General features: G+C 32.6%; 1 long non-coding RNA gene across 1 annotated transcript in view; it reads left to right on the forward strand.

The window, feature by feature from the left end:
- The window catches only part of LOC146996951 (uncharacterized), a 311,932-nt gene that overhangs the window by 164,781 nt on the left and 127,530 nt on the right, over window positions 1–19,621 (forward strand). The window lies entirely within an intron of this gene.

Consider the following 19,621-nt stretch of genomic DNA (forward strand, 5'->3'; position numbering starts at 1 on the left):
GAATGAGGAAAGAATGTTTTCTTCCCCTTCTTGTTGTAAAGGATATTACCACAAATGTGTAATGTCTTAAATATCGTCTGTTGAATCTCTATTATGAATTTTTCTTCTAAGTAAAATATAAAAAGTTATATAAGGGATGGGAATGGAAAAGTTTTGTAGCTATTAATTTTATTTTATCGTATGTTTCACAATGAGTAAATTAATTATCATACTTTGTAAAGACACAATTAGCTTACAATTACTTAATTTTATAAAGAATATGGCAACATTTGTGAAAGTCTTTAAAATTGCAAAATATAGATTGAGCATATATCTTTTTTGGAAATTTAAATATGAACGTGTTGGTATTCAAGGGCGGGTTGAACTGGTCTGATAGGAGTGGTAAATATGGAAAGCGATGTCACCAACGTTTCGTAAAATGCCCTTTGTTCACTAAAACAGAAGGAAACTCCAGCATAAAGACACATAGATACACGGCATTCAGCTTATGTCGCAAAGAATGCAACAGTCATCAAGATGTCGAGATGCCCATGTGGAGTCCCTTGCCGAAGAGATCATAATGACGAACAGGACTTGTATAAAGGTACCCGCATTGTTATAAGGTCGTCGAGCTGTTTGGACACCCAAAACTCCCTACTTATATCCAGAGGTTATGAATTTCGATGAGCTAATGACAATAGGATTAAAACGGGCAGCTGTTAAGTATTTCTCTGCCAATGACTTTTCTCTGCCAATGGTCACTGGTCTCTGCCAGCGACCAGTGACCAATGTTTATGCTGCATGACTCCTAAAATTATGATTAATGTTTCATACGTTTTTGAACCATCCATATCCAGTAACAAGATCTCGCTATGACTGCTAGCGCCTCTGAAAATTTATGGGGAAATTCCCAATAACCCCAATCGTCCTTGTTGCTATTGGATTTATTCAGAAACGCATTGTCTTGTACACTGAAAAAAAGGGGGGACATTTCTATATCTCTCGTTCTATTGGGCCGATTGACGAAATTCAACTTGCGTTTCACATGTCTCGAAAGCGCGACTTAAGATATGTATTAGATTTATATATAGCATTGTTTTAATATAGGTATTTTCACACAAAATCGAACTTATTGTGAAATGAATGCCAAATGTTTTTTCCATATTTCGATTCAAATTATGTCAAATTGCCGAGTTTAGTAAAAATCGCACGAGTAGTTTTTAAAAAATTAGCTCTCAAAACTTTAGCTCCTCAATGCTAATTGAATTTAATATATATTTGTAAATATCTCTTTTTTATTAAATTTTTTTATTCTTTCTTTCATATTTCGAAATTTAGGTTCATTTCAAATAAAATTCGCCCATTTTTATAATTTATTTCCTAAATTTGTACTTTTAAGTAATTTTTATAAAGTTTTGGGAAAAAGTTTGAATTATAACCTATAAAGTTTTTGACCATCTTCTTAAAGTAGATGTATTTCTAGGAATGTCTGCAAAAAATTAGATTTTTTGATTCAAACGTTTTTAAGATGTACTTGAATTTACATGTTGGCGCGTTTTGAAATCTGGTATATTTGTTGTAAGCGATAATAATGCCAAATGTGGTTTACGCAGTTTGTTAAAATTATTTGATAGTCTGAACGATGACTTTTTTTCTGCTCGTGGACATTGAAGAAAAAAGAAACGAAAATAGATTGCTGTAAATTAAGAAGTTCGCATAGTGAATTATTCTTGGCGCAAACTGAAAAATTCCCCCAAGATAAATTTTTACATTTGTTCATAAATTTCTCTAGCCTGCTTCCAAAATAAAATTACCTAATGCCTCTACAGTGGTACCCGAACTCAAAAGGTGGTGGATGATGATTCTCCACCACCAGGATTTGGTGACTGCGCCCCCTAATGTCCAGGTGCCCTTTAAGAGACGGGGAGTATATAAGGTATTTCTCTTGCCTTCTTAGCACGTCTTCGTGGTGTAATGGCCAGCACACTCAGCGCGTATTCGGGAGGTCCGAGATTCAGGTCCTGGCGAGGGCACTGCTCATTTTTGACGCCTCTCAGGATCAAAAATCCTAATGTCTCTACAAAGTTATCCAAAATTTCCTATGACTTAATTTTAGGCAATTTCTTGGAGCGTTTAAACGTTCTTCCTGAAAACGCATTTATCGTGAGTGTCAATCCAAGTTAATATAACTTTAGGTGGAAGAAAAATCAGATTACCTTTTGCTTACACACAATATAATTAAAAGTGTTATAACTGTCAATACAAATGTAAGATAATCAGAAAATAAATGAAAAATAAATTGAACTTCTCACATTGCTTTGACAACATGACCATTCTGATATACGGATGCGAAAAGAGAAATAACATTTTCCTTTAGTTAATATGTTGACGAACTGTGTAAATGTCAAGAACGAAGCGAAAGAATTCAATTAGCTGCGAGGATTGAATTGCTCTTGAACAAGGATAAATATTAAAACGTCTGACATTTCTTAAAAGTCGAGGCATTTATGTCTTTTCATATGCATCACTTTCTGATTCTAATAAAAATTTAAGCAAAACAGTATCATAAAAAGGTTTCATTTCTATTGCCTAATGTTTACATTTGTTAAAAGGCAAAAACAGTGAAGTGAATATATAAAAAATGGAAAGTAAGCGTTTATAAGATTAAGTGAAAATAAACTTATAATAGCTCATCTCATATAAAATCTCTGTATTTGGTTAGAGACATGTCACGTATTTTTTAAAAAGCATAGATATTTTCATAAAGTTATAAACAAAGTTTACGTTTTACTTAATTTTATATCTGAAACCGAAGAACCTTTCTACCATCTATTTACAGCCTGTTTTTCAAGCATAGACGCAAGGAATAGTCAAGAGCTTTAAGGTACTAAGATCTAAACGAAACGTTTGTGCTTTGATAAATATGTTCACTTAAAGTTTGCACAGCCGATAGACTGGAAAGAATTACTTCACAGCTCATAGTTTTTCACAATTTCACAGTTGTTTTTACCTTTTGGCGCAGGGTGCTTCGAAATTATCCTTATTCATACTGGCGTGTTAAAGCGGTGAATTTTTTGTTGAATAGAGTCCATTTCCGAAATTCGGAGGCTTTGCACGATCAATACTGAAAACCCAACTACAGTGCTGAAATACGGACTTGTAGATATCAGTAAAGTGATGATGCTTTTCCTGCTTTAAGATTTAAAACAAAATAAAACTTGGGTAACTTTACAGATACGGTTGTAAGGATTAATTTTATTAAGAGTTAAATTCCTTTCCTATCGCTTCTTAATTTCAACTTACCACTTCCGGCTAGAACGTAGTTTTAGAATCACGTCTGAATGCTAATGAGGAAGAGTGGTATTTAACCGCGAAGTTCTACTGTCTTAGTGAGAGAGATACCAGATATTCTGGCTAGCACGCGTCCGTCTTTTTAGGCTACTCTCTCGTAAGCTGTTATTACGCTCGGTCGTACTTTAAGCCCTTGATAGCTTCGCAGTCAATTTGCGCTAAGGGGCCAACTCTGCTAGAATTTTGATAGCTTCGACTATATCTCTTTCGTTAAGACTAGTTAAGTTTAATTCTTAGTTTCCCAAGTTGAATCCCGAGTGTCGGCTTTATTGTACAACTCCAAGACGGAGTTCTGTTAAAATTTAGTTGGAATAATAAATGGTTATTTCCCCCTTCTCACTTGTTGTTTTCTACCTCACGAACTCAAGCGATTATTCGCTTACTAGTTCTTAAGTTACTAGTACTTACTTGAACTTCTTTCTCCCTCCTCTCCGCATGCTATATTAGGAATATCTTCATATACAGACTGTTTGAAATTAGTACTACAAGAATCTTTGAATAACAAGTTCATATAAATCCAGGTTATTTTCGTAATATTTATTAAACTCTACGCATTACATTCCGAGATAGAAAGTAAATTAGCCTTTGAGTATTCAAAAGTTGACCTCTGGTCGTCAGTATCTATGAACCAGAATACGGTTAAATATAAGTTCAATTATTGATATGTTAAACAAATATATTTCTGCTAATAATGAAATGCAAATAGTGTAATTTATTTAATTTTTGGTATTTAACCAACTCTGCTTTTTATACTAATTCTTTAACTAAATCGCGTAACAGGACTCATTTTAGGAGCGACAAAAGTAAGTGTTATAAAAAGTACTTGTGTACAATTACTCAATCTTATTTAACACAGAGCCAATTCCGATTTTGAATTTTGCAGAAACTAAGCAGGAAAAACAACTAAACTAGAATCCTAACTTCTTATATAGAACCCTTTTATAAAATTGAATAAAAAATTAACAAGGAAATTTAATTTAAGAAATTAAATAAATAATTCAATAAATTACAATTTTAATAATATATTTTGATATGTTTGGTTCTTAAAAGAAGCACTCTTAAGAAATGCAGTCATCTTTGAAAAGTATCAATCAGAAAACTTAAAAAACTAAAAACATAAAAGTCTTTTCTCCGAGACATTAGTGAAAAACATTTTGCAGTCTTTCTTTCTTCTTCGATCTGAATAGCAAGTATATTTCAAGAGTACTATACATTTTTGAAAATAAAAATAACAAATTCGTTATGAGGAAAGTCACGACAGGAAAAGTTTAAACCGCGAGAGGTTAACAAATACTGAAAAATTAACGGATGTTGGATCTTTATCTTAATGAAATCGTACAATTATAAATGCTTTTTTAAAACACGATTTTAAGTAGTCCAATATTTCACATTTCAAATTATTTTTCACTTTGAATCTTTAAATAGAAATGAACGCGACCAGAAGCGGCTAAGTATAAGCCAAGATTTGTAGATTTTTAATTAAGATTACCTTGTGATGAACAGCTCAATTTTAGAGTAAAAATAAGAAAAACTACGGCCTCGCTTTGACCTTATAAATCTTTATTTTTAACATCTAAGTAGAAAACAGTGATTTACAATATATTTTGTCTCTTAAAGTCTGATAAGAGTTTGAGGCTTTTAGAGGATAAAATATTAGTTTCCGCTTTTTGGCATTAAACGATTTGCCGAAAGTCATTATGTCCATTTTAGCAATATTTGAGAATTGAAATGTTACAAAATGCTGTTTTACCACATAAAATATTAAAGCTGCATATGTGGGAACCAACGTTATAGACTTTGTTACTGTTGGGTGGCAAGATTTCATTGCTTGTATTATCAATTTGTTTAAAACAATTACAGCTCTGTTTTGAACGAAAATCTAATTTGGGAGATAATATTAGTTATAGAAATGGAAATCAATTATTTTGAATATATATAAATGGCCACAATTACATAAAATATGTTGTAAATCCCAATTTTAAAAAAAATTTCCAACGTATTTCCTTTCGTATTCATCCATTTTTATCTTTTCGGTATTCATTTTCATAAATATTAAATAAAATACATATATACTTCATAAATATGAAATTAAAAATTAAATAAAACAAATTTAATTAAATATCTGAATATTATTAATTGTTTAATAAGCTCTAAAACTCCTCTTTTAATGAAGAACAATCTCTTTAGAGAGTGATTTACAAGTCTGATACGAATCTTATTGAAGGATTTGAAGACATAGATTTATTAACATTGTACTGTTTTACGTTATTTTTCTAATAATTAATTTTTAGCTGGAAATAGCTTTCCTTCACATCCTTATTTTTCTACTTACTTTTTCCTGCCAGAATTAGTTTTCAGTTTTCGCTTTATGAAAAATTGGGTAGAATCTACTATTTAAGCTGAGGTCTGATCTATTTCATTTAGAGCGTGTTCTGCCTTTCGCTCTTTATCACATTGAGCGACGGTCCCTGCTACACAGGACTTTTCTGAGAAACGAGATTCTGGTAGCACTAATTTGAAAGGGAGGATTCCTAGAAAAAAAAGCTCCGCTGGAAGAGAAGTGCCGCCTAGCTGGGCTACGCGGGATTTTTTGAAACCTCGCCGAAAATGTTTCGGCTGCAGCTCTGTCCCGCGTAGAGATCAACCAATTAGACGAAAGTTCTGCTTCTGAAGGATCACTTGATCCCAATCTGAGCGATAATCGATTACTGTTTGGCATTCAAGGGTTTGTAGTGAGTGAAAATGGTAATCTAGCTAGACGGGTACTGAGAATTGTCGCTTGCGACGTCAAGTCTCCCGTAGCAGAAACATAATGAGATTCGGACTTTTCGAGTTAAAGGTTCCTATTTTACGGCCGTGCTTATTGCGTGCCAGTTAGTCTACGCCGGTGATTTTACCTAAGAGCCAACTAAGCCTTTAACAACTCTGTGCAGCTTAGGCTGATTATTCTATTTAGTTTTGTTTAGTTTACGTTTTATATTTTGAAGTTCACGCCATAAGTGTACTTCCTGTACGCCCAAGTGGAGCCGTCTGGGAATATCTTTCAGTTAAAATAAAAGGGTATTTTAACCTTCTTCTGAGTTATTCAAACAGGATTAAGCGAATAGTAGCTTCACAGTTCTACTAAGTTCTAGCAGTCAAATAACTGTGTTTTAGCTAGAACACTACAATTTTTGCTTGCATTGCAAAAAGATACATACTTGTGTTATGAATTTTTGTGTTAAGAATAATCGCTTTCTTTCAAAGTATATTTAAGTCTGAGAAAAGAACCCGATTGACCGATGAGCATCTGCAATCCGTGAGGAAATTAGCTTCTAATAATTTTTTTCCAAGGCTACAAAATCAAAACGCCATCAAGTTATAGTAAAAAATAAAGAAGCTTGTATTTATTTACAATAAAAATGTATGTATTTTTGTGCAAATGTCGAAGACAAATTTCATAAATAAAACGAAGAGGGTAGTCATGATTTACTCTCACATTTTTCTCCACAAACGTTCGAAAATTTCTTAAAAATTTGTTTACTTTTAGCTTAGGTAAGTTTTTTAGTGATTAATTTAACATATTAGAATTATTTGAAATACATATTAATTTTAAAAATTTACATTTAACTGTCGATACGTTTGAAATACGAAGTATATCTAATACAAATTTCTTGGAGGTACCAAAATTGAGATTTCAGATAGAAAATAAACATGAATTTGAATTTTTTTTCAGAATTTTATTATAATTATTGTTTCTTATGTTTTGATAAATATCTGTAAGGAATTTGTTACCTAAGTAAAATAGAAAAAACAATATAACCGAAAGAAAGAATCTCGTAATTTTAGAAAGGGAGCAAATTTTCAATGAAACTATGCGCGAGGCAAATGAAATTTAAAAAGTATAATTTTAGAACTTGGTATAAACTTGCACACAAAATACCACATAGGCGTCCTGCATAGCATCAGGTTATAAAGGGGTGATATCCACACATAAGTTTTATACCCGATGCAATATATATTTATATTTATCTATCTAGCTGTCTGTCTGTTTATCTATCTATCTATCTGTATATATATATATGTATACTAGAAAGCCCGGCGATCATACGAAATGACCGCTGTTCTATATATTATAAATTGTAACTAAAATGATTTGTGGAAAGGTGTCTGCTAATTTAAACTGAATTACCCAGGGCAGGCGGCGAAGACGCCCCTTTGCTTACTGCCCCACGGTGTTTCCCCCTTCTACTTGCTTAATTGCTTAAAGTAGAGTGCAATGAAGGAAACCACTGGCGGTACATTTCTTAAGAGCCCTCCGCTAGCTCAATCAATAAAGATAATTTAAATAATGAAATGTTAATTTACATGTCAGAAGTCTCTTTGTACACAACATTTCTTCTTTCTTTCTTCTTTGTACACAACATTTCTTTGTACATAACATCTTTCCATCATTTTTAAGCTCGCCTTGCAGAGGACCATCCATTATTTTTAATTTTACGTCCGTCCTTTCACGAACTCTTGAACAGGCAACATAAAGTTGACCGTACCCAAATGCAGGCTCAGGTAAAAAAATGCCAACACGCTGAAGCATTTGGCCCTGAGACTTATGGATGGTCATAGCGAAGGCAAGTTTTACAGGAAATTGTCTACGTCTCAGTTGAAACGGCAACCCTGGGCCGTGGCAACTTCACCCCATGGGCTAGTACAGTTACGCAAGCAATCAATAAACTATCGGCGACAAACAGACACTTAAGTCGCATATATATAGGTGTGAAGTAACATCATCTCCTCCAAAACGGCTGGCTCCCGGGCTTAGCGAAGCACACCGTTGGATTCCGCAGGTCCATGGCATGCCATTTGGACAATTCGCGTGTTCTTGGGACTTTAATTAGCCGAGATATTAATTAAAAACTAATTTTCCCCTATGTTTTCCCTACATTTACTACTTTCTTTCTTGGGTTTCCCTATTACAGGGATTTTGCTATTTGCCAAATTCTTTTTCGCGAATATCTACGGAACGGCGCCGAGTTGAAATTCGAGAAGCATATCCTCGGATTCCAAAAAATTTTCCGAATCCATCAATACCGTTCTCATCTTCGTACGACTTTAATCGGCTGAAATATTAATTAAAAACTGCGGAAACGTTAAATTCCGTGCTCATTTTTCCGAGTGGCAAAAATAAACTATCGGCGACAGACACTTTAGCCGCTGATATATATAGAGATATATCAGTTCTGTTAATTACAATGTTTTGTTATTGAAGATAACTGCCTAATACATTGTCGGACTCCAGCAGTCAATAACTTATAGATTATTTGTAAGTGTCTGATATCTAAATTGAAATTCTTATAAATTGAAGTTTTTTGCTTTAATTTGTCTCTTTCGCTAGATTCCTCCTATCTGCGTTACTTGTTGCATGCATAAAAATAACTTAGTAAATGATAGAGAATGGCTATAGATATAAAGAGATAACAGTAAATAGTATATTAGCTGTGTATTAATAAGTAAATCTAGAATCATCGAAAGGCCGAGGGTCATCCAACAGTTTGTATTCCACGAAAAAATAGCAACAATTTAAATACTTGCTCAGGTATTAGAGTAGCATTATTTTATTTTATTAATACCTCGAAGATGTACATATTGTTTTCTCTTTCCGGACTTCAATTCATTGTAAAATAAAATGTGTTACTACTTGAAGGAAATATTTATTGAAACCCTCATGCGCAAGTGATTCAATAAAGAACTTGCAACGATTGCATCTTGAATAATTAAATGTTTTCTTTGTTAAGTAGATGTACAAATATCTAAATGTCGTTAATTTGCAATAAAATTACACTACAGTAATATTTTTTCGATAATTTTCTTTTTCTATCTTTAACAGCTACTTTTAAATATAAGATCTTATGTGTCGCCCAACCGGAATAGTGGTTAGCGACGTTGATTGACATACCGTAGTTCCCGGGCTCGAATCCTGGAGAAGTCATAGATGCTTTTAAATGTAGAGTGTCTCTGCGGCATGGGGCACTCTAAATATGCGGCAAGCCGAATGTCCTCTCGAGATATTGGTGATAGGAGAAGTGGGATACCCTCTGACCCTTCCTCCCGGGGTGTTCTCCATCAAAATTGGGGACGGACCTGAGCAAAGTCATACTGTCAACTGTATGGTGCTCAAAACTCTTGCCAACGATAGGCGCAACCTTGTAATTCTTGCCACGATAAATTTCGTGGGCTTGTTTTGATGTTACTGTCAGGCAAATGAGATAAGTCACAACAGGAAGAGTATGTTCCACATGTTTATAACTGCTTTGCTTGTAATTGTTTCAGGAGTTAAACTGAAATCTACATATCAAGATCAGATTACGGTTCCTTAATAAGCTTAAAATGCTAATATTTAATTTTTTTTTTAAATAGAGTTTCACTTGTTGAAACGTTATATGGTAAATACTTGGAGGATTCGGTGTAAACTTGGGTTTTCAATTGGTAATTATTTTAAACTTTATTTTGAAAATTTGAGTCATTAATATCTTTTATAAGCTTTAAATTAAAATTATTTTATATTTAGCAAATTTGATTTTATTAAGAATGGTTAATTTTAATAATTATCGTATACGTCTCAGTATCTCAAATTTCCTCTTTTGCGCAATGACTAGTTTTTCACCTGATAGGAAATTTTAAAAAAAAGTACAAGAAATACATTTTATATAATAGTAAAATTATTACTTTTGTACGTGAATAACTGTATGCATTTAAGTTCCTTCAAAAATGATAATTTCATGAATTGATCCAAAAATTGTGAATAAAGGTTTCATCATCCTAGTTAAAATAAGTTCATAATTAAATTCGAATTAAAAGTTTCAAATATAGGATAAAAAAGAAAATTTGAGAAAAAAATTAATTATCCTCCTATTCGAAAAAATATAGGAGCATTTTCATATATAAAACAAATAATTCCGAGGACAAAATTTCTGATGCAGAGACATAATTTCCGAGTCCTTTTGAAATGGATATAAATTAACGCCTTCTGTTGTTCCAGATCAGTAAAACAGCAAATATGTGTCACAGGTGTGAAATGTTGCCATCATGTGGAGCATAATATATTGCAGAAACGTGAAAATAATAGGCGAGCGTGATTTTAACAGTACGACTGCGGCGAAACACAGAAGGGTTACCATTCATTTTCGAAGACAGAGATCTGTCACTGCACGGTACGCAATAGTTATAATTCATCCTCAAAAGTTTTATTCCCTAGCTTAGCGGTCTCAGACTTGAATTGCAAGTGGGCCGAAGACACGATCTGAAATCCGTTGAAGCGCCCAATTTTTTTTTTGTAAGTTAAATTAAAATTTTAAATAAAAAAAATAAAAATAAATTTTAAATAAAAATAAAAATTTAAATAAAAAAGTATTTTAATAAAACAAATATCAAAAAGCATCAGTTGTAATATCGCTGAAAAATATTTTGAACACTAAAATTTTAAATTTTATTAATTAAATATTCATCAAAACAATACGTAAACGGTAGTAGTAGTTGAAGCAAAAGTGCAAATTTCAATTTATATTAATTTTCCTTTGAAATCCAAAGGTAATCTAAAGGAATTTTCTCCTAATTACACTTTACAATTCAAACGTGTTGACAAACAAATATTAAATTTTCAGACTGATATTTATTTCAAATAACTTTAAGGGATTAAAATTGACCGGTATGTAAATTAAACTGGAAATAAATACTTTATGAAAACATTCCAAGTGAGGTAATACTTGACAGATGGCAACCTGTTATCTTTCTTTTAGTTTTGTTTTATTTTTGCTAGAACGCCCCAACCCGCCTGATCACAAAGTGATCTTATGGTCCAAAAAGGGGGCGTTCCATTCACACCACATTCCGAGTAACTAAAAATGTTAGTATAATCAACTAAAGAAAATAATAATTATACATCCAAGCAAGGTTGCCATACGACTATATAATTTTTTAAATTTTTTTATTTATTATTATTATTATTATTTTAAATGGCTGGATTAACGACACAACAGGAAAGAAGAAAACCAAAAATAACTAAATCAAGAAAACTGTATTAGTAAAAATGATAGCATAAAATAAGGAAGGTGGTGTGGTGTATTTAATTATGGCAAAGCACACTAGGGCTATCTGCCTAAGGGGAGGGATGCCTTTCGTGGAGGACTTTCTAAGGGAAACTGGCTCGTATACACGTTACACATGGGGAAAACCACGATAACGCCCATGCAGCCAGCCCGTTCGCGGGATTCGAGCCTCGGACCGAACTACCAGTGTTCAGCGTCTTTACCGCTCGGCCGCTGGTGGGCTAAAATAAGGAAGGAAAACACACATAAAACACACAACGAAAATATGACATACAGTCACACATATCATCAACACACGACGAAAAAGACATCCTAAAATAAACACGTTGATAATAAAATGAATTCAGTTAAAAACCCCAATCGCATGTCTATTGCCATTAATAAAGGCCATCAATTCTCTTGCATATAATTTCAAATGTTTAAAATCAAAATTCAATAAATCAAAATGTATATCACAAAAACTTCGTCTAATAAAATCAGTCAATTGGCAGTCCACCACGAAGTGTTTGGCATCACCCAAAACATTACAATTTGGACATAGATCATTATCTTGTACATGAAATCTTTTTAAATAATGAGGAAACCTACCATGTCCGGTGATAATGATTCATATCAATGCCATCATAGATTAAAACTTTATCTGTAATTTCAATATTAATCAACAAATTGTTTTTCCTTGCAGAACTTTTCCACACATCTTTCCATATATTTATATAATATTTCTTCATACTCATAATGGCAATTTGTCTAGAACCAGAAATTTCCACAATGGATGCATTAGCTGAAATACATGCCTCCTTGGCCAGACTGTCAGCCCTCTCATTACCAAAAAAACCCACATGGTCTTTATCCACTTTAATCTAATGAAAAGAAATAGTAGAACTGATAGATTGCAACAGAAATTTAATATCCATAATAATACAGTTAACATTATCGGGGCAAGAGAGCGACTGGAGCAAAGAAAGACAATCAGTATACGAATTTATAGTAACACATGTTTTAATATTCATTTTAATCCATTTCAAGGCCTTCAAAACAGCAATATATTCCGCTTGAAAGTTTATAAGGTATTTTCTCCCTCCTTCCAGCATGACTCCTTGGGGTAATGGTAGCACACTCGACGCGTATTAGAAATGTCTAGGGTTCGACTCCTGGCGAGAGCACTGTTCATCTCTTCAGTTTCATGACATCGAAAAAATCTATTGACTTAACAGTGGCGCCCGAACTAAACGCTGGTAAATGATAATTCGTCACCACCAGGATTTGGCGAATGGATCTCCTAACCATCAGTCTCTCTTTAAAAAGAAAAGTATGTAAGGTATTTTCTCCCTCCTTCCATCATGTCTTCGTGGTGTACTTGGAAGCATATCGGCACGTATTCGGGAGGTCCAGCTTCGAGTACGGGGGTGGACTTCGCACATTTTTTCCCTCTCCTACTTAAAAAAAAAACAAACTAATATCAAGTGTTACAATTTTTTTCTGACGCATACAGAAAAATTACGTATTTTTCTATGTAAATAATTATAAATTTCTTTATTTTTTGCTACAGCTTTCAGCTACAACAACTTATGGCGTTTCGATTTCGCTAAACTTGTAACGTGAGAGAAAAATTAATTCAAACTACATTTATCACGAATTATAGATGTCCATTGATGAGCCTGGTTCTGTTTTTAGACTTATTCATTTTCAGCTGAGAGAAAAAAATCTATTCACATACAAATGTAGTTTCATACAAAGCGATTATCTTTTTCAAAAATCTGTAAGTGTATATATTTATTTTTTGACAAATACTCAAAAAGAATAATCTGTGTCTTCAGATTTTTTAATATGCTTTATATCAGTGTTGTTATGTTATCTGTTACGGGTTCGTAACAGATTGAATGCACACAGCTCCGATGATAGGTTGATAAAATTTAATTTTATCGCACGGAACGCTTCAGAGTTCTGGGAATTTCCACGAAAATAGCCGTACAATTATCCATAGTATCACAGAGTACAATTAGTAGTTCCACTTCAAACTACTGAGAACTTTAAACAAAAGCAAAGCGCATCTAACGAGCGAAGCTAACCCGGAGATATCTCAATACTCACGCTGAACTAATAACAACAACTGAGAGCAGATGTTCTCTCCAATCTTCTGTAGTTTTCACTTGGCCGCCGAGATATTTATAGTACTTTCTGATTCTTGAAATTATTGGAAGGCGTATAAGGGTTGAATTACGCTGGCAGCTACATAGATCATCAATTACAGTTACTCAATTATAATATCCATTGCAGTTATATAGGGACCGGACCAAAATGCCGCCAAGTTTGGCGACTTTTAGTGATTTCTTACCAAATTTGGTGATTAAAAACTAGTCGCGAAAACCATTGCCAGCTTAGCGATACTGCCAAATTAGCGAGATAATTATTTATTCAATGTTAAATAGACTTACCCCTGTATTCTTAATTTTCCTGAACGCTTCGTCTCTCTAGGTTACATTTACAGAGAAGTACAACAATTTCACATATAACTGCACTGAAATCATATATCTATGTATAAAATTCATAACAGTGTAAATTAATTAGCTTCATTTGCGAATTTTCTGAAAATTACTCACGTTTATTTTTAATGGTAATGAAAATAATGTAGAACCATCAAAATCTTTGTCATAATAGAAAATATCATAATAATGCTAATTAATACATGCCAAATGCACGCTCGGGGCACGAAAACTTGATTTGTGCCCAGTGACTGCCAATTTGAAACTACTGCTCAAAAATTGTTATATTGTGGGAATTACTCACATGATTTTGTGAAAGTTTCCGTCATGAAGAAGCTTAAGTATTATTCTAAATTTTTGTATTTAGATACACTTAATTTGTACTATCGCAGAATATAGCTTTTTTATCTATGTTATGCAAATGTACGTAATGATGTAGTACAACTGGCAGCCTTCGGTTGTTATCAGGCTGAAGAGAGTAAATTAACTCAATGGTTAAAAAAATGGTCAATGGTCGATTTAAAATAATAGATCTCTCACGTTACAGTAACAGTCAATGAATTCCGAAATTTTTGAATGGAAACACTCACTCTTATCCTGCGAAAATTGAACAGCGCATAGGAAAATTATAAATGGATTTCAAACGATGCACATATGACGAAAATTATTTAAAATTAATAAATTATAAAATTATTAAACATTTGCAATTATAAAATTATAAAAATTATAAAATAATAATTATAAAATTATTAAACATTTGCAAAGAAGGGTATTGTAATGGACCAATCACAACACAAAAGATGAGCAGGCAAACCAAAAAAAAAAAAAAAAGAAAAACTTTTATTGAAATTACAACTTTTCTACAACGTTTCAAGATAGAATCATCTCTTGAAACTTTGCAGTTCTGTGATCACCCTGACCTCACCTCACTCCAAAGGATTCTTGGTTCTGAAATCTAAACGGTACACATCAAATTCATGAGATTGGTCAGAACTGAAAGGTGCAACGAAACATGATGTTATACAAATTCCTTCTGCGTTCGTCGTTCTTGTCAATAATCTCTTGCATGCAACAGGTTAACGTCTTCTAAAAGCAGGCAAACCTAAAATTCCTAATTCGAACAAAATTTTCTTTCCATCTCCTCTCTTGTGTTGCCATTGGTCCTCTTCTTTGCAAATATTTTACGCCTGCAGTTTTCGTCATGTATTGTTCGAACGCCATTCATGGTTTTTTAATGCACTGATCAAAATGACCAGGAAAAAGGTAAATACGAAATTGCTATACGAAAATTTCGAAATTCTTTCACTGTAATCGTAACCGTTTCAGCTCTATTGTTTTAAATCCTCAGAATCTTTAGCGCATACCTTCAAAAAATAATAATATCTAAATTTTCACTTTGATTGGTTAAGCGGATATCCCGCTAGAGTTTCATATTGGGAAAGGTTGTTTTATGACCACCCTGTATTTTGAATTTTACAGGAAATCTCAAACAATCTAAAGTTTTTTACTTCTTCCTCCTTTCATTTTAACAAATGATTAAGTAGTTTCTTAATTATGGATTAGAGGACAGACAGGGCAGTAAATAAGCATACAAAGGGAAACTACGCTATTTAAAATACCGCAATTTATTTAACTCGCAAATATGAATTAATTAATAATTTATAAAAAAATAACACAAGCTTGTAACATTTAGGGTTAAAATTTACCAGCAAAATGTTATTTTAATTTACCTTTTTCCTTTCTGCCTGTTTTCACCACGAAGTTCACTCATTCCGGAATTTAAGTAGACTTGATTTCTAAGCAGGTTTACTATAAAGATTAACGATTTACGAATAAGTGTGTGTTTGGCCTGCGTTCCGCTGAGCTGCCCATTAAAGAAAACAGTATATTGGTAACCTAGTCTTGCTGTAAATATTTTAAGACTGAAGCTAGCTCCTGTTTTGGTAAGTGAGTGTTGGAAATTCGGTCGCATCCAAGCAACCTTTTGCCTGTAGTAAAATTAGATTTAATTTGTTTCATTTATATCCTTTGTGAAAGGATGGCTGAAATTTTAAATCAGGTCTAGTTAGCTGGTCAATTTCTGTTTCTATATTTCAATTTAATCACTCATAAGTGGTGAGCTAGAATAAACCTAAAATGCTTTAATTCTGTGTCTGTTTGTTTGATTATTAGATATTTTAGGAGTGATAATTCAGCATACAGATCAAACTTAACTCCGTTGTTTTATGATAATTGGCAAAGCTACGTTTGGAACCCACAACATGTGTTATAATTGTCGCCCAAAGTGGTAAATTAAAGAAAGGTTGTTGCAAAGTTTTGAAAAAATCAAATTTATACAGAGAAAAGTCTAACTTTGTAAGTTATTAAATGGAAATGAGCAATAGATGGACTTTGTAGAATTAGGGACTCCAAACATTAAATGACTTTATTGAAGAAATTTAACAAGAATCGGCGTAATGTTAGTAAATTTTGCATAATTACTCTCGATGGTTTAAATACGGAGCCATCGTTTTTAGCTGCCTAAGTGCAAATGAACGAGATGTAATATGGTACGAGTGATATGCTGGTGGTGAATATGGGCGATAAGAAACGAGATAGAATATTTAGAATATCTTACCAATCTCATCACATATTCTATCTCGTTCATTTGCACTTAGGCAGCTGAAGAAGCTGGTTCTGCATTTAAACCATCGAAACTAGTCCTGCAAAATTTACATACATTATCCTGGTTCTTGTTGTTTAACTTCACCAATAATCGTTGTTCGGAGTGTTTTTTTAACTTAAATTAAATGACTTATTTCAACTGACGACTAAATATGAAATTAGGTGAACAGAAATCGAATATCGCCCGATACATGAGAACAATGGATATAGAGCTGACGTGCTTTTTGTCACATATTTGTAATAATTTGTAAACACAAAAATTTGTATTTTTTGTGTTTTTCGTCCTACACATGGGGAAGATGACCACGTGTAAAATGTATTGGGATATCGGCAGGATTTTAAGGAACAATAATAGTGATTGTATAGAAATCACAGTATAATATTGCTTATAATCATTTCGCTTGGACTTCTGTTTGACAATTTTGATTTAAAATCGGCCATTCCCAGAAGAAATACAATTTAAATTTTAAGCACAAGTGTGTAAGTATATTATGACAGCTAAAACTATTTTTTACTTTTAAGTGAATTTAATTAAAATATTGTAATTAAAAGTCTTTTAAATATACATATATATTATATATATAGTAATTAAAACAAAGAAATGTGCATATTGTTAATGAATTAAGTTGAACACAATTGAAAAAAAAAGAATTGCTGTCTTTTTGAAGAAAATAGAAAAAATAAAACTGTTGTTGAAATGTCCTTTCATCCAGCCGCAAATCCAGTTGTTAAAAGAACTCCTTAGATAACGATTTTTACGCTTAAAAAGTTTTTTATTGTTTGACGGTAGAGATTTATAGGAAAACATACATGAAGTAGTATTTTATTAAAGTGACAAGTTTTTTAGTGCCATAAATATTTGCTTCTCACGAGACGTGATGTCTGATTCGTGAGCATCGTATAAACTGAAAGGAAGAATGCCATTTACAAATGCCATCTGCAAGACTGTAAAATAGCGAAAGTCATTTCGTTGAAATAAACTGTCAGTGTTTCTTAAAAGGTATACAACTAATTATCCTTTTCAAATTCATTGTCCTATATTCTTAGCTTTTCATTAATTTTTCAGTTATACTTCCGAGTTTCATCAACAAAATCTGATAGCCACATGTATCTCTTCTTCTATTGAATAAACTTGTGCAAAATAATTACAGGCAACGTAATGTAATGAAATTCCACGCACAAATGCCTATACATTCAGAAACTGATTAGCAATTCTAGATTGGCATGATGGGAATAAATATGCTATTCTCAATGAGAAATAAAAAATAACAAAACGGTTATCTTTACTCTTAAAATTAAAACTTTGTCCTTTTAAAAATTATTAACTGGTACCCTCACGGTTTTAAATATGACATCAAAAACCAAAATCTGTTTGTTTTTAAAAATACTGATTTATACTTATATTTCGTAGACCTGATAATTGTAAAGATTTTTAATTCTAAAAGCCAATCTTTGCTGATATGCAATTCAGGGGTAATCACATAAATGCTTCATTTGTATGATTACCCCTGGATTGCATTTCAGCAAAGATTGGCTTGTAGAAATCGCATCGTTTTATGCTGTACAATGCGTATAATATAGAGTTAAATAAGGGATGCTCTTAATTCAGCTACAAATTAAAAATATGAAATATTACCACATAAGGCATTATTGTGTTATTTAATACATTGGTTTCTAGAAATGTCTGTTTCAACACAGGATGTTTTATGTTCGGTATTATCATGTCATCTGAATTTGTTCTAAACTCTAAAATGGATATTAAGAAAATTCAGTTGCATATAATTTGTCGATTTATAAATGGTTATTTGAATGAGCTGTAAAATAAATTACATGTGTAATGTGTCGTTAATATTAAAACAATCTTTCGTTCTTGACTAGGATGGTATCTATGCCGTTTTCATAACAATTACAAGAATTCTGTCAAAATGATAATTGGTTAAAACATCAGGTGTCATTTTTTAAAGTGATTAAGATATATATGAAAATCTGAGTAGCGTTTCAGCTACAAGAGCAGGCGATGCGATAACAGTTAAGTTTATTAAATTTAAGAAAACATCTTAAAGTTTTTCAGATATTAACTGTCACGCAAAAGAGTTTGTTAAGGTTTTTTACGCTGTCGCTGAGCTCGCAGTCTACACTCACACCTATTAACCCATTCTTTGTCTTTTTAGCTTTATTATTAAGCATCATTTCCTTTACAGTTACGCCATACACAATCCGACAGCAAAATAACAAAAATTTTAAAAACTGCGTAGCAGTATATGTTTAGAGTTCGCGATGCAGCGTTAAGTGTTGGTTTACATAGTTCTACTTTTTTTCAGCTTTCCTCAGCTCGTGTTGTTAATATTCAGTTTTCTTACTGAGGTGGCTTCATAAAACGTTTTAGACAGTCTCGCGCGCTGGAGATAAAAAAGATTTTTCTGTACAGTGTTCCCACTGCTTGCTTTGAAATCATTGAGTTTGTTAATAAAAAATTCGTTAAAGTTGTACAAAATATGAAATAGATATTAAAAAAATTCAAAATTCCGCCCATGCTTGGGTGTAGGACTACGTTATTCAAAATTTGATGGCTTTGGATAACGTTAGTTTTTCACAATGCGAGAAACATGCATGCATTCATGATTATTCTTCCTTATTTAATTTCTTTGAAGATAATACAGGGCAATAATATTTGGTGGCGACAATTTGAAAAGTGATACGCCGTTTATAGTGATTCAATGCAAAATGGCGTGTTGAGACTAATATCCTATTCAGTGCTATATTTAAATAAGAGAGAATTTTGTTTAGGGTAAATCTGAAAATGTTACGGAAATATGAGTCACAGGTGCGAGGTGAAAAATACAGATACATAATTCCTAATTCACACAGCAGTTTTCCCTGAAAATAGTAAATTAGTAAAAAGCAGATTGGATATTATTTGTTGTCTATTTTGAAATTCCATTACCAGCCTTCACCTCCTAGAATGTTCTGCATCAAAATGTTCAAAAAATTTAATAAATAGCAACAATTATTTCGTTATGATTGCTAACAAAAAATATTACTCATTACTTTCTCTAAATTTGT

Source organism: Stegodyphus dumicola, chromosome 6 (genome assembly GCF_044657685.1).
Source record: "Stegodyphus dumicola isolate Sdum_Otavi_A_Nest chromosome 6, ASM4465768v1".
NCBI lineage: Eukaryota > Metazoa > Arthropoda > Arachnida > Araneae > Eresidae > Stegodyphus > Stegodyphus dumicola.